The 11706-nt window shown below is 39.2% G+C and overlaps 1 long non-coding RNA gene across 1 annotated transcript; it reads right to left on the reverse strand.

Annotated features, from left to right (window-relative positions):
* Positions 1-3510: 3510 nt before the first annotated feature.
* LOC111096662 lies at positions 3511-10994 on the reverse strand. The gene is made up of 3 exons (XR_005362076.1): positions 10648-10994; positions 5626-5723; positions 3511-3794 (listed from the first exon to the last, which is right to left on the reverse strand). It is a non-coding gene; the product is annotated as an uncharacterized LOC111096662 (long non-coding RNA).
* Positions 10995-11706: the final 712 nt, after the last annotated feature.

The raw sequence follows: 11706 nt of genomic DNA on the forward strand, positions 1-11706 counted from the left end.
TCTCAGGTGCCTGGGTGGTGCCATTGGCTCAGGTCATGATCCTAGGGTTCTGAGATTTAGCCATGCCTGTGGCTCCCTTCTCAGTGGAGAGCCTGCTTCACCCTCTCCCTCTGCCCCTCCCCCCCTCATGATTTTTCTCTTTCTCTCTCTCTCTCTCTCGAATAAATAAAAAATTAAATAAATTAAAAAATAAAACATTCCTTTCTGAGCTCCTTGAGACACTATTTTCACAAGACTAGATAAAACATCTCCACTGTTTTGTACTAGCACAGAAAAACTTGGTAAACATTGTTTTTTCTGATCTCGTTTAGTGTTTAAGCTGTACCACCACTTTTTTTTAAAACAAAAGATTTTATTTATTTATTTATTCATGAGAGACACAGGGAGAGAGAGACAGGTAGAGACATAAGCAGAGGGAGAAGCAGGCTCCATGCAGGGAGCCTGATGCAGGACTTGATCCCAGGTTTCCAGGATCAGGCCCTGGGCTGAAGGCAGCTGAGCCACCCGGGCTGCCTGTACCACCACTCTTATTAACAACTTACATTCACATTTTAGGGTGAAAAAATTAAATTATATATATATATACATACATATATATATATATGGTTCTCTTCTGATTCCCTTGCCCCTACAAGGAAACTTTGTGATAGTAGAGTGTCATTTTGTCCTTTTACCTATGCTTCTCACAGACTTAAAATAGGTACATAATAAGTGTAAAATACGTATTTCTTGAGTTGAAATAAATCAAATTGCATATTAGTGACAAAGCAGGAAGCTGATAACTATGTTGGCTTAATTCATTTTGTTATTGCTTGGAGATCATTCTACTATCTTTTGCCCACCAAGACCCAACTAGTATCATCAAAGATTTCCCACTCAGCAAAGGTGAATGGAAGATACTAGAAAAGCTCCTCCCACAAGTCCTCTCTCCTTCATGTACTATATACCTTCTCTCCTGCTTTTTCCCGAAGCTCCCTATGTTGAGTATGTCTTGTCCTCTCACACCCAAGTAATAGTTTTATAGCTTTATTTACAAATATAGAATATCAGCTTCAGTGAGACAGGGACTCCCTCAGCAGAACTTTCTTGCCTTGGTCAGCATATTAATAAAATAAACAGTGGTTTCTAGGCTATAAGCTAATTCACCTCAGTGACAAAGGTGGCACCTTTCTCTAGTGGGAAAAGCAATTTGCAGCAAACTCTTGGTATCACTGCACCAAGGAATCTCTAGTCATCTGACATAGCTCTGGGCCAGAAAATCTGCAGCTCATCTGACCTTTTCAGCAATAACTGAGGGCAACTGACTTAGTTGCAGGAGAAAGTGTGACAATGGCTGTGGTAAATCGTATTTTCCAAAATTTCTCACCAAACTTATCCAGTTCTATATCCTCTTCTGGAAACTTGTCACCACCACCACTATCACTCATCAAAAGACAGAGTCTGTCTCTCCTCCCCTTGAAACTAGAGGGAGCTTGTGTGGCTTTGAGCTTTGTGTGAGCTTTGTGACTCCCTTGACAGATAGAATGTGTCAACAGTAAGGCTATGTGATTTCCAAGACTTAGTCATAAAAGATCATAAAAGGAGATACGAACTCTGATTGGATCTCTCTCTTTCTTAGACACTCAGTCTTTGAACACAGCCTCCATATTGTAAGGAAGCCCAGGTTACATGGAGAGGTCACATGTAGGTATTCTGACCAATAGCCTCAGTTTATATTCCAGTCAACTGCCAGCACCTCCTGCCAGTGGTAAGTGAATGAGCCTTCATATAATTGCAGCCTCTGGCTTAAATGGTTTGCCCCCAAACCATTTAATCTTCCAGCTGAGGGCTCTGACATTACTGAGCAAAGACAAATCATCCCCATGTGCCCTTCTTTATAACAGATCCATAGAATCCATACACATACTAAAGTATTGTTATACACCACAAAGTTTGGGGATAATTTTATCACATAGAAGATAATTAGAATAATGGCTAATTTGATAAAAGGAATAGAATATAAAGGCTACCTAATATACTGAACAAAGTATTAATCGTGGAAATTTGTCCCCACATTTCTGTGAGAAAAACAAAAATAATAATCTACTAGTCTGTTGTAAACACGAACTAGGAGAGATAATCCTGTCTTCCCACCAGAAGGTTTGTGAGCAGAACATCAATAGGAAATTGATGCAATAATTTTTAAAGTTTTGTTAAATATTATTTTTCTTATATTTTAAGATTTTATTTATTTATTTATTTATTTGAGAGAGAGAGAGAGAGAGGGAAAGCACAGAGGGAGAGGGAGAGGAAGAAGCAGACTCCCTGCTGAGCAGAGAGCCCCAATGTGGGGCTTGATCCCAGGACCCTAAGATCATGACCTGAGTCAAAGGAAGACCCCTTTTTTTAAAGATTTTATTTATTCATGAGAGACAGAGAGAGAGAGAGAGGCAGAGACACAGGCAGAGGGAGAAGCAGGCTCCATGCAGGGAGCCCGACGTGGGACTCCATTCCAGGTCTCCAGGATAACACCCTAGGTTAGAGGTGGCGCTAAACCGCTGAGCCACCCGGGCTGCCCCAAAGGCAGACACTTAACTGACTGAGCCACCCAGGCACTCTTATGTATTATTTTTTAAAAGCTAGTGATAATTTGGAAAATACAAAGACCAAGGAAACAATAATTCCACTCTTCAAAGCCAACCACAGTGAATATCTTTCTGTATTTCTTTTCTTTCTCTAAGCATCTAGTTTTAAACATTATCAAGATTCCATTACTGATGCATTTTAATCAAATATAGTCTTTTCATCCGCTACTTAGCTTACTTCCCTCTGTCAGAAGGGCCCTGTGCTTCTTTCCTGCCCAGCTGAAGCTCCTCTTCCTCTGTCTGGGAAGCCTTCCAGAACTACCCATCTCCCAGGACCACCCAACCCACAGAGACATCTACCTCAAAATCACAGCACTAATTGCCAACACTTCTTGCTGTATAATCACACATTGTCATGGCATTTTATGTATTTATCTTTTAATGTCTATATCATTCATATAATCTTTGCCATTATGCTTTATCTCCCTAACTAGATTGATTGCAACTTCAGGGCAGAGGCCAGTTTTTTAACCTTTTTTTTTTTTTTAAAGATTTTATTTATTTATTCGTAAGAGACACAGAGAGAGACAAGCAGAGACACAGGCCGAGGAAGAAGCAGGTTCCATGCAGGAAGCCCGATGCAGGACTCAATCCTGGGACTCAGGGATCATGCCCTGAACCAAAGGCAGACACTCAACCACTGAGCCACCCCAGGCGTCCCTAACCTTTTTATTCCCTACACCATTTAATATATATGTAGCAGATATTAAGTATTTGTTGAAAGAAAAGAAGGAAAAAAAAGAAGGCTTATTTCTAATACTCTCAATATTTATTTCAAAATTCTTTCATCTCAAAACAACACAAGTTGTTAATTATCATAAATTGGACATGTGTGTGGCTATGAATATATATATATATATATGAATATCTTTCATATTTTATCTGGAAAAGGCTTTACAAGGTCTATAATTTTTTCTTTTATATTTCACAAATATGCCTTTATTATAGAAGCAAACTCAGGTATTCACAATCGATTTTTAATGCTCACATTTTATTTATAGAGTATATTATTACAACATTCTGAGAGTCTATGTGTACATGATTAGGCGATAAAGGCTCTTGGAGGTTTTGTTTGATGTATCAAAGGCTTCGATGTACAAACAAACTGCAGGATGAGATGCAGACTGTCTGAAACTGTTCTAACACCAAGTTAGAACTTTCAGGAAAAGGCTGGAGAAGGGAAGGGAGAAGAATATAAACCATTTAGTCTTTAGTTTTGGTCAAGGGCATACATAAGGAGCCCAAAGCAGCGCTTAGGAGGTTAAATGCAATTTAGGGAACATTGTGGCATTTTGGATATAAAAAGTATGTGTGTGGTGGCCTTTCCAAATTAAAAAGATGTTTTTTAAATATTGAACTGGAGTTTGGGAAGTCTCAGTGAATCTCTAGCTTCTATAAGGCTGACAGTTGTAGGATGAAGGCCAAAGTGAAGAGACAGGAATAATTAACCCAGCCATGTAAGAGGCCTCGTGGAAATGGGGTTCTGTAGGATATGTTATCAGTACCAGAAGGTGGTATTTTATTTCCATCACCTTACTTTATTATTCTCTCTGTATTTGTCATCTCAGCTTCCCCTCTCAGTCACGCTGTCTGCCTTTAGTTCCTTCACTAAAACACACATATACACACACACCACTTCTTCAAAGTCTGTCCAATTTTATCAAAAGCATCATATCTGGTTTCAGCTCCAGTGTGTTTTCCTGATGGAGATTAACGCCTTACCAATTATTGTAGCTGTGAGAGGAGAAGGGGAAGGATGGAGCAAACTGAGCTCCTTAACAGAAGCAAAAGAAAGATGGGCCTAGGCCTGGACCTCTAACGGACAGATGTGTTTTCTTGGCACAGGAGGCAGCCGAGCCACTGTGCGTGTGCCTGTTGTGGTTCAGGTGCAGGATGGTGCTTTCTAGAGAGTGGGAAGGGCAGTCAAGCTAAAGTCTGGAGGCATACCAAGAGAAAAGGAGGTTCTATTTCCCTTGAGAGAAGGCTATACATGTCAGAGGGTTGTAAGACAAGGCTAAAAAGGCAGTTCGAGGCCGATAACAGAAGGCCCTGACTGCCCCATCTGCTCCTCACACTACTCCTGCTCTCTCCTTGTCCAGGGACAGAACCTAGGAAGAGCTGTTTCTATTTCCTGCCAGGGAGGAGCCAATACAGATTCTTCGTCTAATCTTGAAAAAAAAGCACCTTGTGACTCTCTTACTCTCGAAGATCAGTAGAAAGGTTTCCTGTGCTGGAGGAGAGCTAATTTGCCTGACTAATGTACAGTTTCCTCCTAGAGAAGAAATTAGTCATCCGATAACCAGGAAACCCAAAGAACCTTCCTCTGAGGTCATCAGAATTCTCAGATATTCAAAAATAAAAATAAAAATAAATTTTTAAAAAGATATTATTTCTTCAATCTTAATATTCTCACAACATCAAAAATCTTCCAGATAAAACAATACAGGGAGATGGGGGTGGCAGGAGAATATGAGCAAGGGGTAAGGAGAGAGAAAGAAGAGAAGGAGGAGATGGAGGAGAGAGTAATGGAGGAACATGGCAAGTCCTGCTGCTTTGCTGTCATCATGCTGATCCCCATGAGGCCTCTTCTCTGTCCTCCCTCATGTTGCAAGAAAAACGATATTTGAACGGTTGACCTATGGTGAAGAAAGCCCAAACAACAGTGGAAGAGATCCTGTATCTTTCTCCTTCCTCATGGATTTTAATGACATCAATGAATGACAAAAATTCCTCATAAATTTTTAATATAACCTTTTTTTAAAAAAAGAAAAGAGGGATTTATTAAAAATATAAAAGCTAGAAGGTGAGTTGTGATAGGAGCAATGGGCTGATAAGTATATCACATCACAGGAAATAGGTCTAGTCCCAGCCTTCCTGTTGTAGTTGCTTAAGAAACTGAAAATGCATAATCAGGAAGCAGTCCCTGGGTTTGTCCTTTTGCATCAGAAATGACTGGGGAAAACGAGGGCTACAGAGAAATGGTCTTCCTTAGCACACTTACTTTGTTTTTAGTATGTTTGTTTGAACATCAGGGCACCATCAGAGACTTCATAAAAGGACAAACAAACACGATGCAATCATGCTCCTGAGGTCTGTAGGCTTACAAAATAAAATGCAAGATCAGGTATTTCAACTCCTGCAAATTGTCATTTATCAAGAGACAAATGGAATAAAAATGATGCATTCTAAAGATAGTGATGTCCTCAGGAAAGGTCTAGACAAAAGTGAAATTAGCCTTATTATTAGGGTGACATATTTAGGGATAATTGATATTTGTTCTTTAATAATCCACTTGATTATTTTAATTTTAGGTAAAAAAACACATCCTGTGTTTCCCTAAGAGAACCTTTATATTTGCCAAAAGGGCATTTCATGTGAAGTTGGTAAATAGTGTATTGATTGGGACAGACTGTACAGCAGTACTTCTTATCTTTAGGTCCCACAGTGGTGCATGACTTTCTGATATTGCTAGTGTGACACTGCTCCTGCCAAGACACTGATGTCTTTCAACACATGCCATATAGGGTTTTTGATGAAATTCCATGAGCTGGGGGATAGCCCATACCTATATTCTCTGTAATTCAAATCTGCTGTGTTCACCTTTCACACCTTTCTGTAAGCTTGTTTACACTGTAAAAAGTGAACACACACACACATAAAAGACATGAGTTTTATACCATGCCATGACTCATGACTACTCAAATTACAGGTTGCTCTATTCTCTATCATTTCTATACAACTGCTTATTATTTGTTTATAAAATTAATTAGCAAAGAAGAATGTTTTTCTTCTCACTTTCATTGGTATTTAACATCTAAGTGTTGATAAGTCTCATTGACTCTGATAAAATAGAGACAAGTGTCAATAGAAGGAGCACAATTCAAGGACCCTAGACTACAATGCCAGAAACCCTAGCTCCTCACTCAACACTTATGAGGCCTTAGGTAAGACTCTTCATTTCTTCAAGTGTCTATAAAATGAGAACAGTCAGACTTTTATGGAGGAGAAGCAGGAATCAAATTAGGTAATAGGAGCATCCAGCAAAGTGTCTGACACAGGGCAGTCACTCATGAATATTAGTTGAATCTGATTCTGAACCAGTGGGTGGAAGAGAACACAAAATACTTGAAAAACATCCATTAAGACTATTTTTAATCCTAAAAGCAGTTGTTGGTTGAAGAACATGTTTTCTGTGTTTCCTTATTAATCTGGAGGTTACTAGTAAAGTCTCTTCTATTTTCTTAACAATAGACCAATGAATTGAGTTTTTTTCCAATACATCTTTTTGGCATTCCAGGCTAAGGACTGCATACAATAAATCAGACATAAGCATTATTCTTTAAGTCCATGATGCCTTCCTCCATGTTTGTATATTTCCAGGAACTCTGCCTGTGTGATCATCCTTGTCTCCTGCTTTATTTCTAAGCATTCAATAACTACTTTCATAAATTCCTTTCATTAATGAGAAAAAAATCCTTAAGCTGTGTGAAATATGCTAATTCCTTTAAACTATTTAAAGTCAAGAGATACAAATTGGACATATGATGTCTATATTCTAGTGTCTAATTGTCCATATTCTCCGAGCCAGAAAGGAAGCAAGCCCTCATTTTCAATGAACCATGGAAGATGAAATGATAGCTCAGAGGCTGTCAGCCGACCAAGTGGAGTGCAAGTTTCAAGTTCCCCTTCCTCAGCTCACTCACTCTGACTCTGCAGGTGAGGCTCTCTGAGATCACCATGAATAATCCAGGTGAAGACAAGCCTGAAGCAAGCACAGTCTTGCTGCTCCAAGATAAATTTGTCATGAGTTTTTCCTTGCTACTTTATCTGACGAAGGGAAGCTGCCCCTTGAGGAAGCACCTAGAACACTCCTAGCCATATATTGCTATTTGTTTACAAAAAATAAAATTGGAGACTAGCAATAATTACAACAAAAAACAAATCTAATTCTTTTTTTTTAAGATTTTATTTATCTATTCATGAGAGACACACACACATAGAGGCAGATACACAGGCAGAGGGAAAAGTCCATGCAGGGACCCCGCCGTGGCACTCGATCCCCGGTCTCCAGGATCACTCCCTGGGCTGAAGGCGGCACTAAACCACTGAGCCATCCAGGCATCCCTCTCTATAGTCTCTTTTCTAATGCCTCTACCTTCACTCTCCCATCAGTAAAAGAACTGATTCCATGTATATAGATTTTTATTATTTGTTTCTGACCATCTTTCTTCTGAAATAGCTTCCCTTCTTTTTCAGAGTCTGAAATACCCCACCTTCACCTGGCTCCAAGTGGGAACTGACCTCACCCTCCTGGTGAGTGCTTAGTCCCATGTGTGGACACATGACCCGATTGTAGCTTTCTGAACATTTCTTGGGATCTGTAAACTGGAGTTGGGGAGAAGTGGCTTTTTCTTTTCCTAGTAGAGAAGGGATGCAGATTGGCATAGGGATTGCTTGTAGCCTGGAGTAGAAGCAAATGAAGTCAGTAGTAGACAAAAGCAGAGAAAAAAGAATGGAAAATCCTGCTGATTATCAAGCTTGCGGTTCCCATTTTCCCGAGGTGGTTCCATCCCTCTGTCTCCTGAGGTCAGGCAGTGTGAGACAAGGCAATCTTCTTTTACCTAAGTAGTTCAAGTTGGGTTTCTGACCCCTGAAATCAAAAGAATTTCAATTTACATGCCCTACCTATTCAGAGACAGCCTGAAGAATATAATTCCTCAGATGAAAGGAGCAATATGAATGTTTGACATGATAGAGTACTGATGATTTTTTTCAGCATTATAATCCATTTCTTGAAAATAATTAGAAATGACGAGCAATGCTGTTTCTGACTCTATTTGACAGGGTGCATAACTCATAAGAGAAATAACAATATTGGTTAACAACTGACTTCCTCTGTGAAATCCAAGTTTTAAAGCAATTTTAAACAAAATTATTTCCTAATCACTGAACCCAGTGACTATTTTCTTCCTTCTCTTATGTCTTAAGTTAACTTATCCAGCTGTGTCTGTAGAACCCTTTCTGTTCCTTGGGAAACTTTATCTCATCATCCGCGAGTTTCCATGCATTAGACTCATTGTTTGTATCTTCAGCCTCTACCTCCAATGTTCCTTTCCCATCTACTTGCATGTATCCTTATATCTTCCTGTTTTATTTATTTTATTATTTTTTAAAAATTTAATTTATTTATTCATGACAGACAGAGAGAGAGAGAGAGGCAGAGACACAGGCAGAGAGAGAAGCAGGCTCCATGCAGGGAGTCCAATGCGGGACTTGATCCCTGGACCCCAGGATCATGCCCTGGGCCAAAGGCAAGACGCTCAACCGCTGAGCCACCCAGGCGTCCCTCTTCCCTGTTTTAATAAATTTCCCCTATCCACATTCTCCTAATGAGATACAGATAAAACGATTTCTTTCAAACAAACCTAGAGTAGGAAGCACAATAACCTGAACAGATCTAAGTTTGAATCTGAGCTTCATCAGTTTCAGATTATCAGTATGTGATGTAGTAAATTTATGTGGGTAAATTACTGTCCAGTCAGTGTCACAATTTTCTCATGAGTAAAAAAGGGATTATAATAGTACCTACTTAATAGGATCTGTGCAAGGAGGTAAGATATGCCAGCTGTTTAGTGGAATTCAAAATGCACAGCTACACTCTCCGATAAACACTGGTTATCAACATTATTATTACTTGATCTCCCAATTCTTCCCAGGCTGCTTTTTTCCTTTAACATCTTGCCCCTTGTCTTTTCTCCTCTCAGTCTCCACTGCCTACCAATTCTAATCCCCGAACCCAGCTCTTCTCAGCTGCCGCAGACCTCTCTCCAACATTTGGCCTCCTGATTCACCATCTTCTGTTTGAATCTCACTCCTCCTTTGGCTTTTTTTTGGCTCTCCTCCTAGATCTTAGATACTTCTTCATCTCCTGGCCAGCTCCATTTTCTTCTTCAGTGGAAGCTTTACTGCAATTTTTCAAGGGTTCTCTTCTTCAGTGAAGAGCAGGGCCATGTTGAAACTGGATCCAGAACCCAAGTATTGAAGGTGTATGTTGGGTAGGGAGAGGTTTTTTGGATCACAGGTTTCTCACCAAGGTGGGCAGTAGTGCCCAAAGATATAGTGGAGCAAAGTGCTAAAAGGGGCTGTAAAAGTAGGTGACAGACAAGTCCATTCATCCATTCAATATTAAATATCACCAGATTTAGTCTTGGCCAAATTATAACTAGACACTATAAAAGAAGATTTAAACAAACTTAATAACTCACTGATCAAGAACTTGAGATCTATCCAGAAGTTAGCTTTTAAAATCTTTTATTTAGATTACCTCACCCTGCTTAGTAACATAATTGCTGCAAAGTGAATGCCTAGCTTATTTGTTGAGTCCATCCCCCATTTGGTGATGTTATCTCTGTCCCATTACAAATCCCCCTGAAGTTGCCCGTCCATTTCTGTTATTTTCCAGTGTTCTATCTATAATTTTATTTCTTTTCTATGTCTTACTGAAACCTTGATTATCCTTAGAACCTCACATCTGACAAAGATTGGGAATGAAATCCAAGACATCTGCTAAGAGGGCAAGGAGCTCCATTATTCTGGAGGATCTATTGTTTCACTTTATAGGAAATGAAGCCTCATACATCTTGTCAAGTGATGGGAATAATTATTCAGCCTTTGTTTAAACATATCTTCTAAAGTTTCTGAATTAATCTTCATCCTGATACAATTAACTAATAAAGATCTACCTCTATCATCTGTCTTGCGAGCTATTTCTCCTTGAAACTTCTACTAGGGGTCACTTCCCCTCTGCAATTTTCCTTGGGAGTAGGGACTATGCCTTTTCCATCTTTGAAGCCAATGTCTTTCATGAGATAGACCCTTAATATACATGTTTGATGTTCTAGGCAGGAGCAGGGAAATATGCTATAGTGTTTCTTAAAAGCCTGCTTCTGTTGTAACAAAGTCTAGAGAACCACTGAGACTCATACTTAGTGGGACTGTGAGCCAGTGAAACCACATTGCCTACCTCTCTTTCCTTTCTCTTCACAGGGAGTCACCAGAGGAGAGCAATCTCCCTCATGTTGCTTCCCTTCCTCTGAATATACTCTCTGTGGTCGTGGGAGATGGGGACATCCCCTGGGTAAAGGGAAAGGATGGTATCTACATTGTCAATTCTCAATCTTATTTGGTCATCTCTACCACTTGGTGAAGTAGGTAGATTGGATAGAACCCCATTTCATAAACAAAAGAGTCTAGAACTTAAGGTCAAGAAAACTCCACCAGATTGTTTTCAGTGGCTATAAGCTCAGGCCTCCAGACCCCTATTCAACCACATGAAATTCCTACTGTCATAGATCTTTAGAGGTCAGTGTATAACAACAACAGCTATGTTTTCCCTTTCCAAATATGAAGGTACCTTCATAAATACTATCTGTTGTCAATACAGAAATAAACCATCAAGATTCTATGCCACCAACTCTACCAGTTTTTTTCAAGTAAATAGAAATGCTTACCTGATGCATTCATTCTGTATTTCAGTAATTGCTTTGTACTTTCTCTAAAATTTTAGGTGAATTTCTTTTATTAAATTAAATGCATTTATTTCCAAACATCACAGCACGAATTTGATCCTCCAAGTAGGCAACCTCAGTGGTTGGACATATTTTGTTGTGAGATGTAATCAAATGACTTTTTATTTCTTTATTTTTATTTTTTTAAGATTTTATTTATTATTTGAGAGAGAGCGAGAGAGAGAGAGCATGATCATAGGGGAGGGGAACAGGGAGAAGCAGACTCCCTGCCAAGCAGGGAGTCCAACCTAAGACTAAGACCAGGACCCCGGGATCATGACCTGAGCCAAAGGCAGATGCTTAACTGACTGAGCCACCCAGGCACCCTCAAATAACTTTTTATTTTTTAAATGACTTTTAAAATTGAAATATAATTGATATATAATATTGTATAAGTTTAAAATATATAATTATTGATTTGGTGAATTTATATATTGCAATATGATTACAAACTTAGATTAGCTAACACCTCTATCACTCTATCATGTCACATAATTATTTCTTTTTTTTGTGGT

The sequence above is a fragment of the Canis lupus genome, chromosome 7 (genome assembly GCF_011100685.1).
Source record: "Canis lupus familiaris isolate Mischka breed German Shepherd chromosome 7, alternate assembly UU_Cfam_GSD_1.0, whole genome shotgun sequence".
Classification (NCBI taxonomy): Eukaryota; Metazoa; Chordata; class Mammalia; order Carnivora; family Canidae; genus Canis; species Canis lupus.